Source organism: Cervus elaphus, chromosome X (genome assembly GCF_910594005.1).
Source record: "Cervus elaphus chromosome X, mCerEla1.1, whole genome shotgun sequence".
Classification (NCBI taxonomy): domain Eukaryota; kingdom Metazoa; phylum Chordata; class Mammalia; order Artiodactyla; family Cervidae; genus Cervus; species Cervus elaphus.
Window position 1 is genome coordinate 78,844,637 of NC_057848.1, and position 25,414 is coordinate 78,870,050.

The 25,414-nt window shown below is 40.9% G+C and overlaps 1 pseudogene; it reads right to left on the bottom strand.

Annotated features, from left to right (window-relative positions):
* Positions 1–16,599: 16,599 nt before the first annotated feature.
* LOC122689217 lies at positions 16,600–16,852 on the bottom strand (annotated as a pseudogene).
* Positions 16,853–25,414: the final 8,562 nt, after the last annotated feature.

The window sequence follows — 25,414 nt, forward strand, 5'->3', positions numbered from 1 at the left end:
TTTCCACTATGGTTTATCACAGGATATTGAGTACAGTTCCCTGTGCTATACCTTGCTGCTTGTGTATTCTATATATTCTAGTCTGCATCTGCTAATCCCAAGCTCCCAATTCCCTGTGCTATACCTTGCTGCTTGTGTATTCTATATATTCCAGTCTGCACCTGCTAATCCCAAACTCCCAATTCAACCTTTTCCCCTTTGTCAATCACCAGCATACTCTTTATGTCCCCAGTTCTGTTTCTGTTTCATAGATAGGTTAGCTTGTGTCATATTTTAGATTCCACAGGCTTCTCTTGTGGCTCAGCTGGTAAAGAATCCACCTGCGATGCAAGAGACCAAGGTTTGACCCCTGGGTTGAGAAGATCCCCTGGAGAAGGGAAAGACTACCCACTCCAGTATTCAGGCCTGGAGAATTCCATGGCCTGTATAGTCCATGGGGTCGCAAAGAGTCAGACACAACTGAGCAACTTTCACTTTCACTTTAGATTCCACACATTAATGATAATATACGGTATTTGTCTTTTCCAACTTATTTCACTTAATTTGATAATTTGTAGTTGCATCCATGTTGCTGCAAATGACATTATTTCATTCCTTTTTATGCCTGAGTAGTATTTCATTTTGGGCTTCCAAGATGGTGCTAATGGTAAAGAACCTGCCTGTCTGCCAATTCAGGAGACATAAGAGACTCAGGTTCAATCCCTGGGTTGGGAATATCCCCTGAAGGAGTCAGAATGAGTCAGACACAAGTGAAGCAACTTAGCATGCATGCATGCAGTATTCCACTGTATATCTGTACCACATCTTCTTTATCCATTCATCTGTCAAAGCATTACTTTTTAATCCCTCTGCTACTTGAGGAACTCTGAGCAGAATTCAGTTCAATTCAATAAACATTCATTAGTTGGAAACCACGGATGTTCTCTGGATGCGGCGGTAACTACAAAGATCATAACACTAAAGTCTTCTACTCACATTTTCTCATTGATCTTTACTGCACCCTATGAGGTAGGTACAATTATTGTTCCCATTTTATTTTTTGATATTCACGTTGAGGTACATATGCATTAAATCAATTAGTCCAGATTACACAGCTACAAATTAAAGAGCTGGGATTTGAACCTAGGCAGCAAGACTCCTGAACTTCACTGTCCAACTTGATAGCCACTAGCCACAAGGGACTATTGAGCACTTGAAATGTGAATACTTCAGAGATATGCTGTAAATTTTAAATACACACCTGGTAATTTAACCAAGGAGGTGAAAGACCTGTAACATTAAAAACTATAAGACACTGCTGAAAGAAACTAAAGATGACACAAATGAATGGAAAGATATTCCATGCTCATGAATTGGCAGAATTAATATTATTAAGTGTCCACATTACCTAAAAAACAATCTACAGATTTAATGCAATCAGTTTCAAAAGTCACAGGACATTTTTCACAGAAATAGAACCAAAAACTCTAAAATTTATGTGGAACTACAAAAGGCTCTGACTAGTCAAAGAATCCTGAGAAGAGAGAACAAAGCTGCAGGTATTTCATGCCTTGATTTCAAACTATATTACAAAGCCATACTAATGGGTTTCTGTTGTGGCACTAGTGGTAAAGAATCCTCCTGCTAATGCAGTAGACTTAAGTGACATGGGTTCAATCCTGGGTGGGGAATATTCCCCTGGAGGAGGAAATGTTACCCCACTCCAGTATTCTTGCTGGGAGAATCTCATGGACAGAGAAGTCTGGTGGGCTATAGTCCATGGGGTCACAAAGAGTCAGAGCATCTGGGAAGCCAAAGTGATGCTGAAAAGAAAGAATAAAGCTGCAGGTATCTCATGCCTTGATTTCAAACAAAGCCATGCTAATCAAAACAGCATAATATTGTCAGAAAAACAGTTACATAGATCAATGGAACAGAATTGAGATACCAGAAATAAACCCTTACATATAACAACTAATTTATGACAAAAGAGCAAAGAACATACAATGGAGAAAAGAGCATCTCTTCAATAAAAGATGTTGAGAAAATTGGACAACCACATGCAAAAAAATGAAATTAGATGGTTATGTTACACAATACACAAAAATAAACTCAAAATGTATTAAAAGCTTGAATGAAAAACTTGAAACCGGAAAACTCTTAGAAGCATAGGCAGCATGCTCTTTGATACCGGTCTTAGCAATCTTTCTGGATATGTCTACTCAGGCAAGAGAAGCAAGGCAAAAATAAATAGGACTGCATCAAACTTAAAAGCTTCTGCACAGCAAAGGAACCATCAATAAAACAAAAAGACAATCTACTGAAAGGGAGAAGATATTTTCAAATCACATATCTGACAAGAAGTTAGTATCCACAATATATAAAGAACTCATACAACTAAACAACAAAAACAAACAAATAACCCAAATAAACAATGGACATAAGAGTTGAATAGACATTTTTCCAAAGAAGGCATACAGATAACCAACAGGCACATAAAAAGTGTCCAACACTCAGTACTAGGGAAATACAAATCAAAACCATAGTAAGATATCACTTCACACCTGTCAGAGTAGCTACTATCAAAAAACCAAGAAATAACAAATATTGATTACATGTAGAGAAAAGGGAAACCTCATACACTATTGATGGGACTGCAAATTGGTACAGCCACTATAGAAAATAGCATGGGATTCCTCAAAAAATTAAGACTAGAACTGCCATATGATCCAGCTATTCCATTTCTGGGTATTTATCCAAAGAATATAAAAACATTAATTCAAAAAGATATATGGTCTTCACAGAGCACCAGGCTGGGCTCCTTGTTTCATATAGCAACTTCTCACCAGCTATCTATTTTACATATTATATATATATACACACACACACATACATATATACATATATATATATATATATACTACTTTCTCTAATTAAAAAATAAATTTAAAAAACTAAATAAATTTTCATACTAAAAAAAGATACATGGGACTTTCCTGGTGGTGCAATGGATAAGAATCTTCCTGCCAATGCACAGGACACAGGTTTGATCCCTGGCCCAGGAAGATTCCATATGCTGCAGATCAACTAAGCCCGTGAGTCACAACTACTGGAGTCTGCATGCTCCAGGGCCCACAAGCCACAACTAATGAGCTCTTGTGCCCCAAACTATTGAAGCCTACATACCTTAGATCCAGCATACTGCAACTACTGAGTCCAAGTGCTGCAACTACTGAAGCCCATGCTCCACAAGCCTGTGCTTCACAACAAGAAGAAGCAGCCGCAATGAGAAGCCTGAGCACCACAATGAAGAGTAACCCCCACTCACCACAACTAGATAAAGCCCACACACAGAAAGGAAGACCTAACACAGCCAAAAATAAAAATAAACAAATAAATAAACATAAAAGATATATGCACCCCTATGCTAATTGCCTTTGACTGTGTGGATCACAACAAACTGGAAAATTCTTCAAGAGATAGGAATACCAGACCACCTGACCTGCCTCTGAGAAATCTGTATGCAGGTCAAGAAGCAACAGTTAGAACTGGACATGAAACAGACTGCTTCCAAATTGGGAAAGGAGTACATCAAGGCTGTATATTGTCACCCTGCTTATTTAACTTATATGCAGAGTACATCATGTGGAATGCCAAACTGGATGAATCACAAGCTGGAATCAAGACTGCTGGGAGAAATATCAATAGCCTCAGATATGCAGATGACACCACCCTAATGGCAGAAAGTGAAGAACTAAAGAGCCTCTTGATGAGAGTGAAAGAGAAGAGTGAAAAAGCTGGCCTAAAACTCAACATTCAGAAAACTAAGATCATGGCATCTGGTCCCATCATTTCATGGCAAATAGATGGGAAAACAATGGAAACAGGGAGAGACTTTATTTTGGGGGGCTCCAAAACCACTGCAGATGGTGACTGCAGCCATGAAATTAAAAGATGCTTGTTCCTTGGAAGAAAAGCTATGACCAATCTAGACAGCATATTAAAAAACAGAGACATTACTTTGCCAACAAAGGTCCATCTAGTCAAACCTGTGGTCTTTCCAATAGTCGTGTATGGATGTGAGAGCTGGACTATAAAGAAAGCTGAAGAGGGATGGGATGGAGAGGGAGGCAGGAGTGGGGATCAAGATGGGGAACACATGTAAATCCATGGCTGATTCATGTCAATTTATGGCAAAAACCACTACAATATTGTAAAGTAATTAACCTCCAACTAATAAAAGTAAATGGAAAAAAAAAATAAACATCTTTGGAGGAAAAACAAAAAAGAAAGCTGAGCACCGAAGAATCAATGCTTTCAAACTGTGGTGTTGGAGAAGACTCTTGAGAGTCTCTTGGACTGCAAGGAGATCAAACCAGTCAACCCAAATGAAATCAGCCCTGAATATTCATTGGAAGGACTGATGCTGAAGCTGAAGCTCCAATACTTTGACCACCTGATATGAAGAACTGACTCATTAGAAAAGACCCTGATGCTGGGAAAGATTGAAGGCAAAAGGATAAGGGGATGACAGAGGATGAGATGGTTAGCATCACTGACTCAATAGACATGAATCTGAGCAAACTCTGGGAGATAGTAGAGGACAGAGGAACCTGGCATCCTGCAGCCCATGGGGTCGAAAAGAGTCAGACACAACATAGTGACTGAACAACAAGAAAAGCACACACACACACACACACACACGGAATACTTCTTAACCATAAAAAAGATGAAATCTTACCTTTTGTGATAACATGGATCAACCTTGAGGTATTATCCTAAGGGAAGTAAGTCAGAGAAAGACAAACACTGCATGATTTTAATCATATGAGTCATATAAAAACAAAAACAAAATTAAGGAAAAAACGGAAACAAATACACAGATATAGAGAACAGAGTAGCAGGGTTACCAGAGGGGAGGGAGAGTGGGGAAGGTTAAATTGGTAAAGGAGATCAACTGTATGGTGACAGATGGAAACTAAGTTTTCTTGGAGGGGTAAGCATGCTGTTGCATCCGAGTACTGCATTTTGGACTCTTTTTTGATTATAAGGGCTACTCCATTTCTTCTATGGGATTCTTGCCACACTGTAGTAGATATAATGGTTATCTGAATTAAATTCGCCCATTCCTTTCCATTTTAGTTCACTGATTCCTAAGATGTCGATGTTAATTCTTACCATCCCCTGCTTGCTCACGTTCAATTTACCTTGATTCATGGACCTGACATTCCAGGTTCCTATGCAATACTGTTCAGACAAAAGAGTCTTAAATGTAGTACTTGGGGTACAACCTCAAAGATGACAGAATGATCTTGGTTCATTTCTAAGGCAAACCATTCAATATCACAGTAATTCAAGTCTATGTCCCTATCACTGATGCCAAAGAAGCTGATCAATTTAATGATGACCTAGAAGACCTCCTAGAACTAACACCAAAAAAGATGTCCTATTCATCACTGGGGATTGGGATGCAAAAGTAAGAAGTAAAGAGATACCTGGAGTAACAGGCAAGTTTGGCCTTGGAGAGCAAAATGAAGCGGGACAAAGGCTAGCTGATTTCTGCAAAGAGAATGCACCGGTCATAGCAAATACCCTTTTCAACAACGCAAGAGGTGACTTTACACATGGACATCACCAAATGGTCAATACCAAAGTCAAATTGATTACATTCCTTGTAGCTGAAGATGGAGGGAGAAGCAGTATACAGTCAGCAAAAACAAGACCTGGAGCTGACTGTGGCTCAGATCAACAGCTTCTCATAGCAAAATTCAGGCTTAAACTAAAGAAAATGGGGAAAACCACTAGATAAACCAGGTACAACTTAAATCAAAACCCCTATGAATATGCAGTGGAGATAATGAATAGATTCAAGGGATTAGATATAGTAAACTGTGCCTGAAGAACCATGGACAGAGGTCTGTAATATTGTACAGGAGGCAGCAAAGAAAGCCATCCCCCAAAAAAAGAAAAACAAGAAGGCAAAGTGGTTATCTGAGGAGGTTTTACTAAAGAAAGCTAAAGAAAGAAGAGAAGTGAAAAGCAAGGGAGAAAGCAAAATATCCAACTAAATGCAGAGTTCCAAAGAATAGCATGGAGAGACAAGAAGGCCTTCTTCATTGAACAGTGCATAAAACTAGATGAAAACAACAGAAGGGGAAAGACTAGAGATCTCTTCAGGAAAATTGAAAATATCAAGAGAATATTTTCCCCTAAGATGGGCACAATAAAGGACATAAATGGTAGAGACCCAGTAGACGTGAAGAGATCAAGAAAAGATGGAAAGAATACATGGAAGAACTGTACAAAAAAGATCCTAATGAACCAGATACTGTGAGGCAAGCAGAAGTAATGCCATGGCAGGCAGCTTAGATTAGGAGTAGGCCTTCCTACTTCTGGGTGGTAAGATTATCAGGCCACCTGGATACAACCAATCAGCTTAACACTGACCGCTGTTTGCCAATTAGGAACGGGGCAGAAACCCCTGGGAAAGTCCCATGTGTGCAAAAGTTTTGAGTGTGTTTGACCAATGAAATTGCTTTGCAAACTTGTAACCAATCCACTTAAACCAACTACCAACGGCATGTGCTCACCCTATAAATTTGTGTAACAGCTTGGGCTCAGGGCTCTCTGACCCCGCACCACTGCGTTGGATGCGGCAGGAGCCCTGACTCGAGTCAGCAATAAACTTCCCTTTTTGTGAGTTGCATTGTGTTGGAGGCCTTCTCTCTTCCCCCTCGGGGATTCGGACATCGGGCATAACAATACTATGATGGTGTGGTCAGCTACCCAGAGCCAGATATTCTGGAGAGCGAAGTCAAGTGGGCCTTAGGAAGCACTGCTGTTAATAAAGCTAGTGGATGTGATGGAATTCCTGTAGAACTATTCAAAACCCTAAAGGATGATGCCATCAAGGTGTTACATTCAATATGTCAGCAAAAAGACACATCAGAGGTCACAGGACTGGAAAAGGTCAGTCCTCAACCCGACTCCCAAGAGGGGCAGTACTAAAGAACGTGCTAAGCATTGGACAGTTGCACTCATCTCCCATGCTAGTAAGGTCATGCTTAAAATCTTGCATGCTAGGCTTCAGCATTAAGCAAACCAAGAACTTCCAGATGTCCAAGCTGGGTTTAGAAAAGGAAGAGGAACCAGAGATCAAATTGCCAACATTCACTGAATCATAGAGAAAGCTAGGGAATTCCAGAAAAACATTTACCTTTGTTTCATCAACTACTCTAAAGCCTTTGACTGTGTGGATCATAATAAGCTGTGGAAAGCTCTAAAAGAGATGGGACTGCAAGATCATCTTACCTGTCTCCTGAGAAACCTGTATACAGGTCAAGAAGCAACAATCAGAACCCTGTATGGAATAGCTGATTGGTCCAATATTAAGAAAGGAGTATGACAGGGCTGTCTGCTGTCATCCTGTTTAACCTATACACTGAGCACATCATGAGAAATGTCAGGCTGGATAAGTTACAAGCCAGAATCAAGATAGGTGGGAAAAACATCAACAACCTTAGATATGCGGATGATACCACTCTAATGGCAGAAAGCAAAGAGGAAATAAAGAGCCTCTTGATGAGGGTGAAGGAGGAGAGTGAAAGGGCTGGCTTAAAACTAAATATAAAAAAACCCCTAAGATCATGGCAATTACTTCGTGGCAAATAGAAGGGTAAAAGGTGGAAATAGTGACAGATTTCCTCTTCTTGGGCTCTAAGATCACTGCGGACAGTGACGGCAGCCATGAAATCAGAAGATGATTGCTTTTTGGCAGGAAAGCAATGACAAACCTAGACAGTGTGTTGAAAAGCAGGGACATTACTCTGCCAACAAAGGTGCATATAGTCAAGGCTATGGTCTTCCCTGTGGTCACGTATGGTTGTGAGAGTGGACCATAAAGAAGGTGAAGCGCTGAAGAATTGATGCCTTTGAACTGTGGTGCTGGAGAAGACTCCTCAGCAGCCCATGGAGATCAAACCAATCAATCTTAAGGGAAATCAACCCTGAATACTCATTGGAAGGATTGATGCTGAAGCTGAAGCTCCAATATTTTGATCATCTGACACAAACAGCTGACTTATTGGAAAAGTCCCTGATGGTGGGAAAGATTGAGGGCAGAAGGAGAAGGGGGTATCAGAGGATGAGATGTCTGGATGTTATCACCAATGCAATGGACATGAACTTGGGCAAACTTCTGGAGATGGTAAGGGACAGGGAGGCCTGGGATGCTGCAGCCCACAGGGTCACAAAGAGTCAGACGTGACTGAGAAACTAAACAACAAGCATGCTGTAGTATACACAGAAGTAGAAATATAAGGCTGTCCACATGAAACGTATGTAATGTTACATCAATGTTATCACAATAAAAATAAATTTTAAAAATACATACTTGGTTTCAAAGATGTAGTGTGAAAGAATATAAAATATCTCAATTATATTATATTATTACATATTGCAATGTTAATATTTTGATATGAATTTAAATATATGATTACAATTAAATTTATCTATATTTTTTAACTTTTAAATAATGGCTACTAGAGAATTTTAAATCACATATGTGGCTCATAGTGTATTTTCGTTGCACAAATCTGCTCCAGTGGCTGCATGCTACAGTGATGAGTTTTGCTTGAATTAGAGATTAAGCAGATGATTCACACTGTCAAGAAGCTTATACTTTGAGTAGGAAGGATAAAATAATCAAAAGATTTTCCTAAAAACATATTATAATTAAGTGCTATGAAAGAGAAATAAAACTTTCTAGTGTGCTATGTGGCAGGGAGAACATTTAAACCAGTCCTTAGAAAAATTAATAGTGAAGTTGAAGGACTTCCCTGGTTGTCCAGTGGTTAATAATCTGCCTGCCAATGCTCCAGGAAGATTCCACATGCCATGAGGCCACTAAGGCAGCATACCACAAGTACTGAAGCCCATTGGCCATAGGGCCCATGCTCCACAGCAAGAGAAGCTACCACAATGAAAAGCCCATGCACTGCAACTAGAGAGTATCCTCTGCTCACCACAACCAGAAAAAACCCACATGCAGCAATGAAGACCCAGCGCAGCCAAAAAAAAAAAAAAAAATTAGTGAAGGTGAGGATAAGAGAAAACATGAGTACATTTGGGAAAAGGCTAGGGGTCTTATATAGGACATATGGTACAGCAAGGAGAGTTGATGAGTCTGGATAAACAAGGATCAATTTCGAGCAGGACTTGAGTATCAAGCCAAGAACTCAGGGCTTTGCATTGTCCATTATCAGGAGCCACTGACAGGTTTCAAGCAAAGTTGTCATAAGATGACTTGGTTTTAGGAATGTTAGTTTTCTAGCTCTATTGAGGGTGGCAGTGAAGATGAGATTGGAGACAAAGAAACTGGTGGGAGGAAAGAGTTAGGAAGGTGTGCCAATAATTCAGGGGGAAGGAATAAGCCCTAAACCTGACTGTTGGCAGTGAGAATTAGGAGGGCTTCCCTGGTAGCTCAGTTGGTTAAGAGACTGCCTGTAATGCAGGAGACCTGGGTTTGATCCCTAAGTTGGGAAGATCATCCAGAGAAGGAAATGGCAACCTGCTCCACTTGCTTGGGAAATTTCATGGACAGAGGAGCCTGGCAGGCTACAGTCCACTGAGACACAAGAGTCGGACACGACTTAGTGACTAAACTACTACCAAGAATCAGGAAGGCATGGGTTGACTTGGAAAATATTGCTGAAGTAGAATCATTAGATTTGGCTGTAGGTTGATGCAAGTCCCAGAGACTGAGTCAAGGAGGATTTAGTAAATGCAAACAGTGGGGTTCCCCAGCTTGGGGGACTGACAAAGCAGGTCAAAAGGGTCAGGGGTTCCTGGCTTCTAGACATAAAATGACTTAAATGACTAACCTTAGAATCTAGGCTGGCTCAGAGGCAAGTGAAGGTTAACAGGAAGGAGGACAAGAGGGAAGAAGAAAGCAAAACTCAAATTGCTGGAATCTCAATTTTCCTGTCTGAAAAGGGGAGATTGAACCAGTGTTCTTCCAAGAGCAATATTCACTCTAAGACTTGTGTTGACAGTAGAAGATGTCGATGTTGTTGTTGTTTAGTCACTAAGTTGTGTCTGACTCTTGCTACCCCTTAGACTGCATGTAGCCCACCAAGCTGCTAAGTCCAAGGGATTTCCGAGACAAGAATACTGGAGTAGGTTGTCATTTCATTCTCCAGAAGTTGTCAATATGGTGTAATAAAAATTACCTTAGGAACTTCCCTGGTGGTCCAGTGGTTAAGAATCTGCCTACTAATGCAGGGGACATGGGTTCAATCCCTGATCTGGTAAGATCCCACATGACTCAGGGCAACTAAGCCCCTGTGCCTTAGAGCCTGTGCTCTGCAACAAGAGAAGCTACTGCAATGAAAAGCACAGGCACCACAATGAAGAGAAGCCCCCACTGGCCTCAACTAGAGAAAGCCTGTGCAGCAACGAAGATCCAACACAGCAAAAATAAAATAAATAAATAAAATAAAATGGGGACTTAAAAAGTTACTTTAGGCACCAGAAATATATTGTTCTTAGTATTTCTATTAGCTGCTTCTTCCTCCTCTACCCCTTCCTTGAACTTGTTATCAACTCTCTCCAAGGAAAGTTTTCTATCACGAAAATGTCTAGATGCTAAATATGATGACAGGGATGGGAAAGAAAGGAGAATTTGCAAAATATTTAAAGATCATTTTGGCGCTCAAGAGGCTACAATGACTGAGAGATGAAGGAAAGAAATATATAACTTAACTACAAGGAGTTACTGAACCAAAGTGATTAGCATCAGCTTAAAGCTTTGAGGCCTTCCCTTCTTATTGATTCTAAGCAGAATCAATCTGTAAATGGTAATAGTCCTCAATTTAAATTACTCACAGCAAGTGCTGCTTTTCAGGGCCTGTCAGACAACATGTTGTTCTTTCAACTGCGTTCTGCACATGCAAAACAAATTAATGTGGACAGGAAACAGATGTAATTTGGGTCAGCTTATCAGTGTTATCTTTTCACTGCATGGAATTATTTTTTACTTTAATGGTCTTAATTACACTTACAATGTGATCCATTGTTTTGTACATAGATAGCCCTGATGATAAAGAGAGATGATCCCAGAGGCTAATCTAAGGAGAGAAGGAATGAGAGGCCAAGAGGGCAGAGAAGCAGAAACAAATATGATTTCAGCAGGGTGGGGTCCCCAAAATGCTTCTCCCTCTGGGAATTTCACATATCTCAATACATAGATGGTCTTTATCAAACTGTCAAGTGGGCAGCCAGAGAACAGGGAGGAAGCCTAGAAGAGAGTGGGGTCTTGGGAGGCAGGGGTAGAGAAAATTTGAAGCGTATGTCTTTGTGGCTTAGGATGCTATAAACAGATAACCCTGAAGCTGGAATGTTTCAGTAGTGTCATATTCAATGACCTTATAGCAAAATTAGGTTGCTATATTTGTGATGTCTTTACTACAGTAGTATCCAATGGAGTCTAGGAGCGACCTGCATCAGTACCAGGAATTGAGAGAAGCTTTTAAAAACATAGATTCTCTGACTCTCAGGCTGTACTCCAGACCTACTGAATTAGATATTCTGGAGTTAGGGCCTAGAAATATGCACTTTAGTATTCCTAGACGATTCAGATGCATACCAAAGTTTGAGAACTATTGCTTCAGTACAGCCGAAATCCTCGAAGTGCGTATCCTATTATGTGTAGTGCTTGGCATGGTGATGCTTTGTGAATTACTGCAGAGCGCATGATTCTAATGGATGAATTGGGGCCCAAAGCCAAGTTTTCTTTTTCTCCTTTGTTAGTCCTTCAATATCTGTGAACAATAACAAACTGATAGAGTTAGAAAATCAGGCATAGGCAGAGAATAATGCCTCCTTCACAGAGAAAATTGAGACTATACCTTCAACTCCCTCAACTTCCTTGCCTTGTTTATGTCCTTAAGCAGAAAGCATTCAGTCTATTACCATTATGATGTTAATTGGGGATTTTTCATAGTTGTCTTTTACAGATTAAGGAAATTACCATCTATTCCTGGATTGCTAAGTATTTTTTTTTTTAATCAGGAGTGGAGGTTATATTTTGCCAAATGCTTTTTCTACATCTATTGAAATGGTTTTTCTTTTTCAGTTTGCTAATATGGTAATTAAACCGATTTTTGAATGCTTAAACTGTGTGTTTCAGCAGTTCGTGGAAGGTTCCAAAAATTTGCACTAAATATTTTTAACTGGAGATGGTAAGTAGCCTAGCTTTCTTCCTAACTTAGTTGCTGAGATCATTGCAAAAGTTAAGGGCTTTTTTTTTTTTGTTGTTGTTCCTGTTTTTTTTTTTTTTTTTTAAGAATAATGTTCCTTGTATTCATAGAAATTGAAAAGCTAACATGATTTGAGGTAGTATAAAAACGTGAATGTTTTGGGAATTGTTTGCTATATATCTTGTATATGTCTCTATTGTATTTCTATTTTGTTAACACTATCTAAAAAGTGATATTATCACACTCATTTTCTGTTAGACCCAGCTTTATTTGCCTGTGCTTACAGAAGGCAAGTGATTTTAAGACCAAAAGGAATGACTTCCCAGTAAATTACTGTTACCTCCAATACTGGATTCTCTAGTCAAAAGCCTTCAGTAACTCTCCATTATCAATAGAATGAAGACAAAACAGCTTGGGGTTCAAGGCCCCCCCAAAGCTGTACTGCACGATAGCAGCATTTCTCAAAGTCTGTTCCCACCCTCAGCTTTGCTCTCCTTTCCTCCCCAGTATGCTCTGAACTGCCTTGCCTCTGCTCTTTTGTGCAGTTTGCACCCACTGCCAGAAATTCTCTGACCATGTTCTCTGTCTGTTGAAATTCCATTTATCCTTCAGGGTTCAAGTAACTGTCGCCTCTTCTCTTCCTCCATTCAGAAGTAATCGCTTCTAGGACTTCCCCGGTGGTCCAGTGGTTAAAACTCTGGGCTTCCAATGCAGGCAGCACAGGGTCGATCCCTGGTTGGGGAACTAAGATCCTCATGCTACATGGCACAGCCACACACACACACACATACAGTGATCACTTCCTCCTCAATACCTCCAAATAACATTCTTTAGCAACCCTGGTGGCCCTTGCCTAATATCCTGCTGGCTACTGTCTGCTCCTGGAGGGCAGGGACCAGGTCTGCACTATGTCTATAGCCTCCATTGTGCCCAGCACAGTGTCCTGGACTCACTGGGCTCTTCAGTTTGGACCTGACAAGGCTTTACATCATCTGGCCCTTGCCTGCTACCTTAGCTCAGTTTCTAGCCACTCTCCTCCTTTCTGCAGCTACACTGGCTTTCTGTCAATTCTTCAAAAGTGCCAACTGCTCTCATACCTTGGGGCTCTCGTGTACACTGTCCTCACTCACTGCCTGAAATATTTTCCATCCATTCTACATCTGGTTAAGTCCTACTCATCCTTCTCATGTCAACTTAAACATTGCTTCTCAGAAAGCCTGCCCTGATCTCTTAAATCAACTGTATACTTATCATCCCACCAGACATCTCATAAGCTTGTAGTTACAGGAGAAGGAGTGAGGGAGGGAGAGTGGAGGTCTCAGAATAGATCCACCCTCTCCCTCATTGCCATGACTAGGAAACACACACTAAATGCCTACCCTGTGGGTTGTCAGTCAGGAATGAATACTTTGGGTTTCATGGACAACACAAGACCTGCTCCTCCACTAGGATACCTTGCCCTTACCAGTCCATTCTCTTGCCCCTTGGGGCACAGTGTTCCTTAAGACTCTCCCAAGTTACCTGCTTATCACGAAGAAGAGCAGCAAAATGTGTCAGAAAGAAGAGTCAGGTCAGGTGGGGCCTAAAGCTTCATGTGTTATCAGGAGGCCTCTTGTCTTGGAACTTCAAGATGTCTTGGTTCTCAGTGGTTAGGGATTTGAGATCAGAACTAGGTAAAAAGAGTAAAAGATAAAGTTAGACAAACTCATAGATAGGAACAGAGGATGCAGAACAAAGCATATATGGGAGCAGGGCTTGTATGAGGAAGATCAGGGCAGAACGATGGCATTCTAATTTTGTTGATTTGGAAGAGCTTTTTATCACTTTCTACTGCTTCCAAGTTTTGAACATTGCCTAAAGTTGGCCTTGTAGGTAGAGTTTACAAATGGCAATTGCAGGCTGAATCTGGTTCTCAGGTTTTAGTTGGCCAGCATAGCATCTATAAAACTTATTTGAATGAGTTATCAACACTTAAGGATTGGAAGATTTCATGTGAAACTTTTTATTTTTGGCTTCTCTCAAAAAATTTGGAAAATCTGGCAGCCCGGCCCCATCCAGTAATAGTCGGCTGGAGCTGAGGACCAACACTCCCTTTGGATGAGACATATTCTTTCCCAGTTTCCACAGTTTCCATCCAGTTTGCTTCCCTCATTTATGTTACCTGCCTGACTCTGTAGGCATGTGACTTTGCAACCCTTGATTTTTTTTCACGTTTTATTATGGAAAAAAGTCCAACATATACAGAGGTAGAATAATAAGATGAGCCCCCATGCACACACCATCCAGTTTTAATAACTGTCATTCAAGGCCAATCTTGATACATCAGTGCCCTCACCCATTCTCCAATACTGCTACCCTATCCCTGGATTTATTTTGAAACAAATCCAGACATAGAATCATCTTATCAGCAAATATTTCAATATGTGTCTCTAAAAACCCCTTTTAATAAATAGATCTACTGTATTACTATCACAGCCAAAACATGACCAATTCTTTACTATCATCAAACATCCACTCTAACTTTTTAATTCTCCAATGTTATCCATCTGATTTACTTTCTCTTTCTTTGAGGAGAAATAAGACTAAGAAGTGTTGGACTAGGAAAGGGGAATGGAGTAGAAATATGAATAGGATATTATGTTCTCTATAAAGTAATAGATGGAATGATTACTTATGTCTGCATAATATCTTTATCCCTTTATACTTTTCTGATTTTTTAAAAAAAAATATGTCTGATTTCACTTGCTCCCTAGAACAACTTTGTGTAGATGGGGCTGAGTTTTGCTCTCACAATTTGTATGAAACAACATAGACACAGTGGGTTATCTATAACATAGATAAGTGAATTCTTCAAATTACAGAGATAGTAATAGAGCTGTCACAAGAACCCAGACTACCTGTTGTGCCACATATGAAAGGTGGTGATATGAAAGGCATATATGATGATAGGAGACAGTATAGACTAATTTATTGTTGTTGTTTAGTTGCTAAGTCGTGTCTGACTCTTTGCAACCTTATGGTCTGTAGCCCACCAGGCTCCTCCATCCATGGACTTCTCCAGGCAAGAATACTGGAGTGGGTTGCCATCTCCTTCTCAGGGGTCTTCCCTACCCAGGGATTGAACCCGCGTCTCCTGCTTTGCATTGCAGGCAGATTCTTTACCACTGAGCCACCTGGGAAGTATAGTAGTGAGTCTTTCCTGAGCGCTTACTCTGTGGCTAAAGGCTATGCTAGGTACATAAATTATTTATTCCTCTTATCAGTTCTCTATTATTCCAACCTTAGAGAGAAGAATGCAGAAAACATAGAGGTTATGTAACTTTCCCAGAAACAAACAGGTGGAATAAACAACTGGCAGAGCTAGGATTGGAAGCCAGATTGCTCTAACATTAGCATCCAAGAGCTTCACCATTGTATTAATCTTGCCAGAACAAGGGCTTTAGAGTCAGACAGACTTCGTATCCTAACTTTTATTCATTTTGTGACTGTGGGCAACAACTGTCTCATCTTTATTTATTTATAGATTTATTTTCCTCATCTTTAAATGGAAGTAATAGTAACCAAGTCCTAGGATTAATGGGATGAGCAAATAAGATCATCCATTTAAATTATTTAGCATATTACTTGGTATAGAATAAAGACTCAATAAATAAAAGTCACCAAAAAGTGGATGGTTTCTAATATATTACATTTATCAATGTGCTTCAGCAAAAGGCTCTGTTCCATCTCACGCTACCCAGCAATATCTGGTTCATGACTGGTGTTTCTATACATCTTTACATGGGAAGTAAAATGAAAGTATACTTTTTACTTTGAGGTGAAAACATTTTTCCTTCTAATTCTAAACATTTAAATTGTCAGAGGCACAACAGGTTTGATGTGGAAATTTCAAATCCAGTTATCCATAAAGCTTCTTGACTTCTCATCCTAAGAACTAACTTCTCAGACACTTGAAAACTAGAGCTGGGTGATTCTGGGAAATCTTTTCTGAAGTTGAAAGTGAAGATGTATTTTTTGTGTGTCCTGGCTGCCTGGAGTTTATTGTTTACTTCGTGCAAGGCACAGGGTTATGGGTTGTAAGGAAGGCTCTCCTGTGGTTTGAAAAGTAGAGAGTGGGGTTCTCTCAACTTCCTTTTTGATGTTTTGCTGCTTTGATATTAAAAACTGAACTGCTTCCATTGGCTGCAACCTGCTTAGTCTTGGGGAGGGGAGAAGGAGGGGAGGGTTCTGATGAGCCTAGTGCCTTGGAAGGAAGCCTGGCAGTTGGTGGTGATCACTCAGGACAGGGGCCTGCAGTTGGTTTTGCCAGGCTGGCCACTGAGCTGCTGCTTCCCCATGGCTTCCCAAGCCAGGTCAGAGGCGATCATGCCGGTGGAAGCCTGGGCAGACTCTGAGTGCCCTGGGAACTCCAACACTGTGGTCATGAATGGGAGAGTGGACTTCCTGAAGAAACAGCTGGCCCACTAGTGTCCTGGGTCTGCTTTGGGGAGACCCGAGTGGTGGGGGGTGGCTTCCCCAGGGTATTTGGCACTTCCACAGGAGCTGTTACTGGAAGTGGAGCACAGGCAGTAGTCATGAGTGGCCATGAGTGAGCCGCCGGAGGGGATGGCTATCATATTTTTGCTTGCACCCTGGTGGAAACCTTGGCGGTGACCCCTCGCGGGCCTCTGCTTGGGATCACTGATGACGGGGACTGGGGTGTTAGGCCACAGAACCCATCTGCATAAGAGAAAGCAGGCGGTCGCTCCATGAACCAGACACGCAGGGCCAAGATGTATGTTTGAGAAAGTCATGGGATGGTGTAAACATTTTATATATTTGATCACTCACCAACTCCCTGCCCCTACCCTGGGGAGATGGTATAATGGGAGGGTACTTTCAAGCTCTCCTGTTCATTTTCCCCCACTTATTGGCACCTACAGATTCCCAAGTACCTTAGGGATGATGGGTGAAGAACAAAAGTGGTGGGCTAAACAAAGTAGTTATAGAATATACTAAACAGAAGCAACTAATTTTTGGAAAGATACTCCTATGTTCTGGGAGCCAGAAAGGTAGGGGCCAAGGACAGGCCTGCTAATTTTTACTGGCCTCAGGGGTGGTAGAAAGTTAAGGGCAGAGAGCACAAGGGTCTGTATAAGGACAATACTCGCACAGCTTTCACTTAGCTAATATACTAGTTTCCTAAAGTTGCTATAAATAATTATTACCAACTTAGTAGTTTACAGGGCTTCCCTGGTGGCTCAGTGGTAAAGAATCTGTCTGCTAAGCAAGAGACTCGGGTTTGATCCCTGAATTGGGAAGATCCTCTGCAGATGGAAATGGCAACCCACTTCAGTATTCTTGCCTGGGAAATCACATGGACAGAGGAGCCTGGTGGGCTACAGACCATGGGCTGGCAAAGACTTGGACATGACTTAGTGACTAACAGCAGCAGCAGCCCCCTCCTCCATTTTCAAAGCCAGCAAGGACATTCAGAGTTCTTTTCACATCTCTTCATTCTCACCTACCCTTCTGCTTTCCTCTTTCTAATTTAAGGGCCCTTGTGCTTACATTGGACCCACCGAGATAATCCAGATCATCCCCTTATTTTAAAATAAGCTGATTAACCTAACAGAAGCAGAAGATATTAAGAAGAGGTGACAAGAATACACAGAACTATATAAAGAAGATCTTCATGACCCAGATAACCACGATGGTGTGATCACTCACCTAGAGCCAGACATTCTGGAATGCGAAGCCAAGTGGGCCTTAGGAAACATCACTACAAACAAAGCTAGTGGAGGTGATGGAATTCCAGTTGAGCTATTTCAAATCCTAAAAGATGATGCTCTAAAAGTGCTGCACTCAATATGGCAGCAAACTTGGGAAACTCAGCAGTGGCCACAGGACTGGAAAAGGTCAGTTTTCATTCCAATCCCAAAGAAAGGCAATGCCAAAGAATGTTCAAACTACCACACAACTGCACTCATCTCATCTCACATGCTAGCAAAGCAATGCTCAAAATTCTCCAAGCCAGGCTTCAACAGTATGTGAACTCTGAACTTCCAGATGTTCAAGCTGGATTTAGAAAAGTCAGAGGAACCAGAGATCAAATTGCCAACATCCATTGGATCACTGAAAAAGCAAGAGAGTTCCAGAAAAATGTCTATTTCTGCTTTATTGACTATGCCAAAGCCTTTGACTGTGTGGATCACACCAAACTGGAAAATTCTTCAAGAGATGGGAATACCAGACCACCTGACCTGCCTCCTGAGAAATCTGTATGCAGGTCAAGAAGCAACAGTTAGAACTGGACATGAAACAACAGATTGGTTCCAAATCAGGAAGGGAGTATGTCAGGGCTGTATATTGTCACCCTGCTTATTTAACTTCTATGCAGAGTACATCATGCGAAATGCTGGGCTGCATAAAGCACAAGCTGGAATCAAGATTGCCAAGAGAAATATCAATAATGTCACATAAACAGATGACACCACCCATATGGCAGAAAGTAAAAAAGAACTAAAGACCTCTTGATGAAAGTGAAAGAAGAGAGTGAAAAAAGTTGACTTAAAACTCAACATTCAGAAGACTAAGATCATGGCATCTGGTCCCATCACTTCATGGCAAATAGATGGGGAAACAATGGAAACATTGGAACAGTGACAGACTTCATTTTTGGGGGCTCCAAAATCACTGCAGATGGTGACTGCAGCCATGAAATTAAAAGACACTTGCTCCTTGGAAGAAAAGCTATGACCAACCTAGACAGCATATTAAAAATCAGAGACATTACTTTGCCAACAAAGGTCCGTCTAGTCAAATCGTCCATCTAGTCAAACCTATGGTTTTTCCAGTAGTCATGTATGGATGTGAGAGTTGGACTATAAGGAAAGCTGAGCACCAAAAAAATTGATGCTTTTGAAATGTGGTGCTGGAGAAGATTCTTGAGAGTCCCTTGGACTGCAAGGAGATCCAACCAGTCTATCCTAAAGGAAATCAGTCCTGAATATTCATTGGAAGAATGGATGCTGAAGATGGAACTCCAATGATTTGGTCACCTGATTCAAAGAACTGAGTCACTGGAAAAGACCCTGATGCTGGGAAAGATTGAAGGCAGGAGAAGAAGGGGATCACCGAGGATGAGGTGGTTGGATGGCATCACTGACTTAATGGACATGAGTTTGAGTAAGCTCCGGGAGTTGGTGAAGGACAGGGAAGCCTGGTGTGCTGTGGTCCATGGGGTCGCAAAGAGTCAGACACGACTGAGTGACTGAACTGAACTGAACTGAACTGAACAACCTTAATTCTATCTTCTACCTCACTTCTCCTTTGGCATGTAACATAGCATACTCACAAGTTCCAGGGAATAGGACAAGTTCCAAGGATTATGGACATCTTTGGGAGGAGGTATTATTCTGCTTACAACAGCTGCTGAATGTTAAAAGAACTGGCTCCTCTTTCTAAAGAGAGACTAAATTAAGGAACAGTTGTGGAACTTCAGCAATACTTGTAGACTATTTAAGTTTCAGGTGTGATTTGTAAAATGGAAAATGGTCTGCTATACACCTGTTCTTGAATGGAAAAACAGCATAATTGGAAACATGACAATTTGTTCCCAATGATTTTCTAACTTTCTAACACAGTTTTTATTAAAAGAGGAAAATAAACATGAAAACAAAAAAATAGTCTTAACAGTAATAAATAAGATTCATCTCACCATGAATTAGAGCAGGCTACAAAGCAGTAATCTTTAAGACTGTGGTGCTGGCTTAAAGGTGAAATATTTACCAGTGGAGCAGAGGAGAGAGGTTGGAAATAGCTTTTAGCATATATAACATTAACAGATGTCAAATATGAACCCTAAAACAATGAGCAAAATATTTTTAGTAAGCAAGGACTTTGGAACAACTGGATAGCAATGCAGAAAAAAATAAACTTAGAACTACACATCTCCTGCTATAGGGCACAACTGATTTCAGCTGGGATTTTCAGTGAGTTAAAATCAGCTAAAATCAAATCTGAAGGCTAGAAGAGACAACTCTTTTTTTGGCCATGCCAGGCAGCATGCAGGATCCCTGATGGGATTGAACCTGCACCCCCTCTGCCAAAGGGGTGCAGTCTTAACCACTGGACTGCCAGGGAAGTCCCCTAGACAACTCTTCATTAGCACAATTATTTGATAATGTACAATTCCAACTGTGGGGAAGAGGATAGACAATTCGCAGAACAAAAAGTGCATAGCATAAATCAATACTTGAAAAAAAATAGTTAAACACTTGTGGCTCAGCTGGTAAAGGATCTGCCTGCAATGCTGGAGACCTGGGTTCAATCCTTGGGTTGGGAAGATCCCCTGGAGAAGGGAAAGGCTACCCACTCCAGTATTCTGGTCTGGAGAATTTCATGGACTGTATAGACCTTGGGGTCACAAAGTCAGACACGACTGAGTAACTTTCAGTTTCATGGGACAAGGAAGTAAAAATACAAAAAATATACCAATTTATACCTATTTAATTGTTCTGAAAGATAAAACTCAATATTCATAAGGCTGGGGGAAACACATAATGTTGGAAGTGGTGATCATAATAACCACAGTAGCCAACTCACCTTCCTCATAATATTTCTGTGCAGGGAGACTTTGTTTCTCTCATTTAATAATGGAGGAATCTGTGACTCAGAGAGGTAAGGTAACCAGTCAACCCTCAGATGGCCAGTATAGGCAGAAGCAGCTTAATCAAACTTTGTTGAAGTCCAAACCTTGTGTTTTTAACTAAAACTCCTTCTACAGCAATATGTAACTAGAGCAATGAAAAAATTCTTATTCTCTGATCAATATATTCCAAGCCCATAAATTAAGCCTGAGAAAATAATGTTGAAAAAAAAAACCTCTCTGTCTACATCTACCTATGCCCACAAGTCAGTCAGTCAGTTCAGTCGCTCAGTTGTGTCCGACTCTTTGTGATCCCCAAAAGATGTGTATTAATTCAACAAACACCTATTGATTTCTCATTATCTACCAAGGGGAAGAACTATAAGAAAATTCCAATACATGAATGAAAACATTAAAATGATCATGTGAAGAATATGATCAAACATGGAAAAATATTTATGAAATGATGTTAAAGGAAAAAAACAATTGACCACACTATTGGATATCCTCTATGCAGAAACAACAGGGTGAGATTCAAGAGCTAAGTTTAAACAGAAAAGTTTTGTGATGTGGGAGGGCAATTGTGGGAAATTTCTAATAAGAATGTTTTCAGTGGGGAAACTTGACAGTTGACCTTTATGAAACCAGTCTGTTTTCGTGTTGATTGCCTATAAAAGCCAACTTTGCAAAAATGGTTGGTCCATGTGCCGCAAGGTTGGTGGGTAAGAACTTTAGTCCAAGGAAAAACACCCCCTCTGAGTAGCCAGGTGCTTACCTGGTTTCCTGGAAGCAGACCGTGCTTCTTCAATGGGAAGAAGAAGTGCATAGGCAGGCAGGCACAGGTGACCAGTGGAGGCTTGCTTGCTAGGGTTTGGGAGTGGAGGGCGGGGGAGTGGGGATTGGCGAGGGAGTGGAATGGGTGTTCCAGTGGAAGCTCAGCTCAGCCCAGAGGATGGAATCATTTTTTTAACACAGTCACTACATAGATTCCTTTTTCGCTGAAGTTAAACCACTGTGTGTCGTGGGCTATGGGAGTGGGGCACTTGGCTTCCATTCATTACCCCCTTTGCAATTTGAGACTCTTCAGAGGCCATGGCTGGCACCCAGAGCCCCTAGGCAGAGGTCTGAGGGTGGAACTAAAGGAGTGGGACAGGGGTGGGAGTGGGTTGGGAATGGGATTGGGGAGTGGGGAAGGAGAAGGGTGGGGAGGGTGGGGTGAGGAGGGGGACCTTTGTCCATTTGAATATGTGGGTCCTTTCCAACTATGCCATTAATTGTTTAAGTGATTGCAAGACTAAAAAAGAGTTTTTAACCACTAATCTGTTTTGGGGGCTTCCTTGGTGGCTCAGCAGTAAAGAATCCACCTGCAAGGCAGGAGCTGCAGAAGCTGCAAGTTCAATCCCTGGGTCGGGAAGATCCCCTGGAGAAAGCATGGCAACCCACTCCAGTATTCTTGTCTGGAGAATTCCATGGAGGGAAGAGCCTGATGGGCTACAGACCACGGGGTCACAGAGGGCCAGACAGGACTAAGCGACTAAGCACACACTGCTCACACCAGTAGTTAGGACTCTGAGCTTTCACTGCTGAGGGCCTGGGTTCTATCCCTGGTCTGGTCCTTGAACTGAAATCCCATAAGCTGCGTGGTCAAAAAAAAAAAAAGAGAGAGAGAGAGGGAGACAGTTTAAAACAAAGAAAAGGGAATTGAAGTGACTTAGCATGCACACCACTTTTCACTGTTGTTGTTGTTAGATATAAAACAACATCGTTGGTGCAATGGAGGAATAAGAATATAGGGTACTCCATGGACAGAAATTTCAGGTGCTCTTTGTGTGGGCAAACCAAGTCCCTTCAGTTGTGTCTGACTCTTTGTGACCCCATGGACTGTAGCCCACCAGGCTTCTCTGTCCATGGGATTCTCCAGGCAAGAACACTTCCAGGCAAGAACTCCTCCAGGAGATCTTCCAGACCCAGGGATCGAACCCGCATTTAATACTCCTGCATTGCCAGGTGGGTTCTTTACCGCTAGCACCACCTGGGAACCTTACTGTGCAAATAAGGGATATAAGGGCTTCCCTGGTGGCTCAGATGGTAAAGAATCTGCCAGCAATGCAGGAAACTCAGATTCAATCCCTGGGTCAGGAAAATCCCCTGGAGATGGGAATGGCTACCCACTCCAGTATTCTTGCCTGGAGAATTCCATGGACAGAGGAACCTGGCGTACATGGGGTCACAAACAGGCGGACATGACTAAAGCAACTGAGCACGCACATGCTGACCCCTGAGACTTTCCCTAAATGATTATAAAAAGCAGAGCGCAATGAAACCCACAGGAAAAATAAAACAGGAAAATTAAAATTAAAAAAAAAACTTTTAAAGAGAAGAGGAAAAAAAGGCTTTCCTGGCAATTTGTTTTTTCCTGTAATAAATATAGAGTCCTGATAAACTGAAGTTCCCTGGAAATGGGATGTTATTCAGTTGAGAGAATGGAGTATAATAGGGCTTCCCTAGTAGCTCAGATGGTAAAGTATCTGCCTGCATCCCTGGAGACCTGGATTTGATCCCTGGGTGGGGAAGATCCCCTGGAGAAGGAAATGGCTACCCACTCCAGTATTCTTGCCTGAAGAATTCTATGGACAGAGGAGCCTAGCGGGCTATAGTCCATGGGGTCACAAAGAATTGGACATGACCGAGTGACTAACGCACACATGGTGTATAATATTATAAAGCTGTTATTTGGGAGAACATGCTATACTTGTGTACAGGTTCCTAAAATGTAGCAGGGGAGGTATTAACGGAGTTATTAAAAATATTGTTTGATTTTTGTTAGTAAATAGAAGTAAAAAATGGTTTCTTATGGTTCACAGGGGAGAAAATGATAAGGAAGAGTAGGATGGACTGTGGTTTCTGACCTTGACTTTGCTTGTTGCCGGGACAGCAACCTTATGACTTGTGAAGATGACTTCCTCATCTCTTCATGTCCCACATGTTTACTAAGATCACAGCTAGTAACCAGCTTCATTACTTGCTGTTTAGAATAAATGGATTGATTATTCTTCCTTTTTTTAAATTAATTTTTATTGAAGTATAGTTGATTTACTGTGCTGTATTATTTTCAGGTATACAGCAAAGTGAATCAGTTATACACATGCACGTATCCACTCTTTTTATTCCTTTCTCATATATGTAGGTCATTATAGAGTATTGAGTAGAATTCTCTGTGCCATATATTGATAGTAGGTCCTTGTCAATTAATTATCTTTTTTTTATGTATGTGTATGCCAAGTCTCTTCAGTCATGTCCTACCCTGTGCAACCCTATAGACTAGCCTGCTAGGCTCCTCAGTCCATGGGATTCTCCAGGCAAGAATACTGGAGTGGGTTGCCATGCTCTCCTCCAGGGCATCTTCCTGACCAAGGGATGGAACCAGTGTCTCTTATGTCTCCCGCATTGGCAGGCAGGTTCTTTACCACTAGTGTCACCTGGGGAGCCCCATTTTACATATAATAGTGTGTATATGCCAATCCCAATCTCCCAATTGATTGCTTCCCACAACTTTCCCCTTGGTAACCATAAGTTTGTTTTCTACATCTGCTTCTCTATTTCCATTTTGTAAATAAGTTCATTTTATTGTTGTTTTTAAGATTCCACATATAAGTGTTATCATATGATATTTGTCTTTCTCTGCCCAAGTTACTTCACTTATTATGATGATCTCTAGGTCCATCCATGTTGCTGCAAATGACACTATTTTGCTCTTGTTTCATGGCTGAGTAATATTCCATTGTATATATGTACCACATATTTGTTACCCATTCCTTTGTCGATGAAGATTTAGATTGCTTCCATGTTCTAGCTATTGCAAATACTGCTGCAGTGAATTTTGGGGTGCATGTATCTTTTTGAATTATTATTTTCTCCAGATATATGCCCAGGAATGGGATTGTTGGATCATATTTTTATTTTTTTAAGGAACCTCCATACTGTTCTCCATAGTGGCTCACCAATTTACATTCCTAACAGCAGGGTAAGAGGGTTTCCTTTTCTCCACACCCTCTCCAGCATTTATTGTTTGTAAATTTTTTGATGGTGGCCATTTTGATTCATGTGAGGTGATACCTCATTGTAATTTTGATTTACATTTCTCTAATAATTAGTGATGTTGAACATCTTTCCATGTGATTTTTAGCCATCTGTATGTCTTCTTTGTAGAAATGTCTAGATCTTACATCCATTTTTTGATTTTTTTTATATTGAGCTGTATGTACTGTTTGTATATTTTGTAGATTAATTCCTTGTCAATTGCTTTATTTGCAAATATTTTCTCCCATTCTGTGGGTTGTCTTTTTGTTTTGTTTATGGTTTCCTTTGCTGTGCAAAAGATTTTAAGTTTAATTAGGATAGAAAGTCCAGAGATAAACCCACACACCTGTGTCACCTAATCTATGACAAAGGAAGCACAAATATACAATGTAGAAAAGACAGTCTTATCAACAAGTGATGCTGGGAAAACTGGACAGCTACATGTAAAAGAAAGAAATCAGAACTCTCC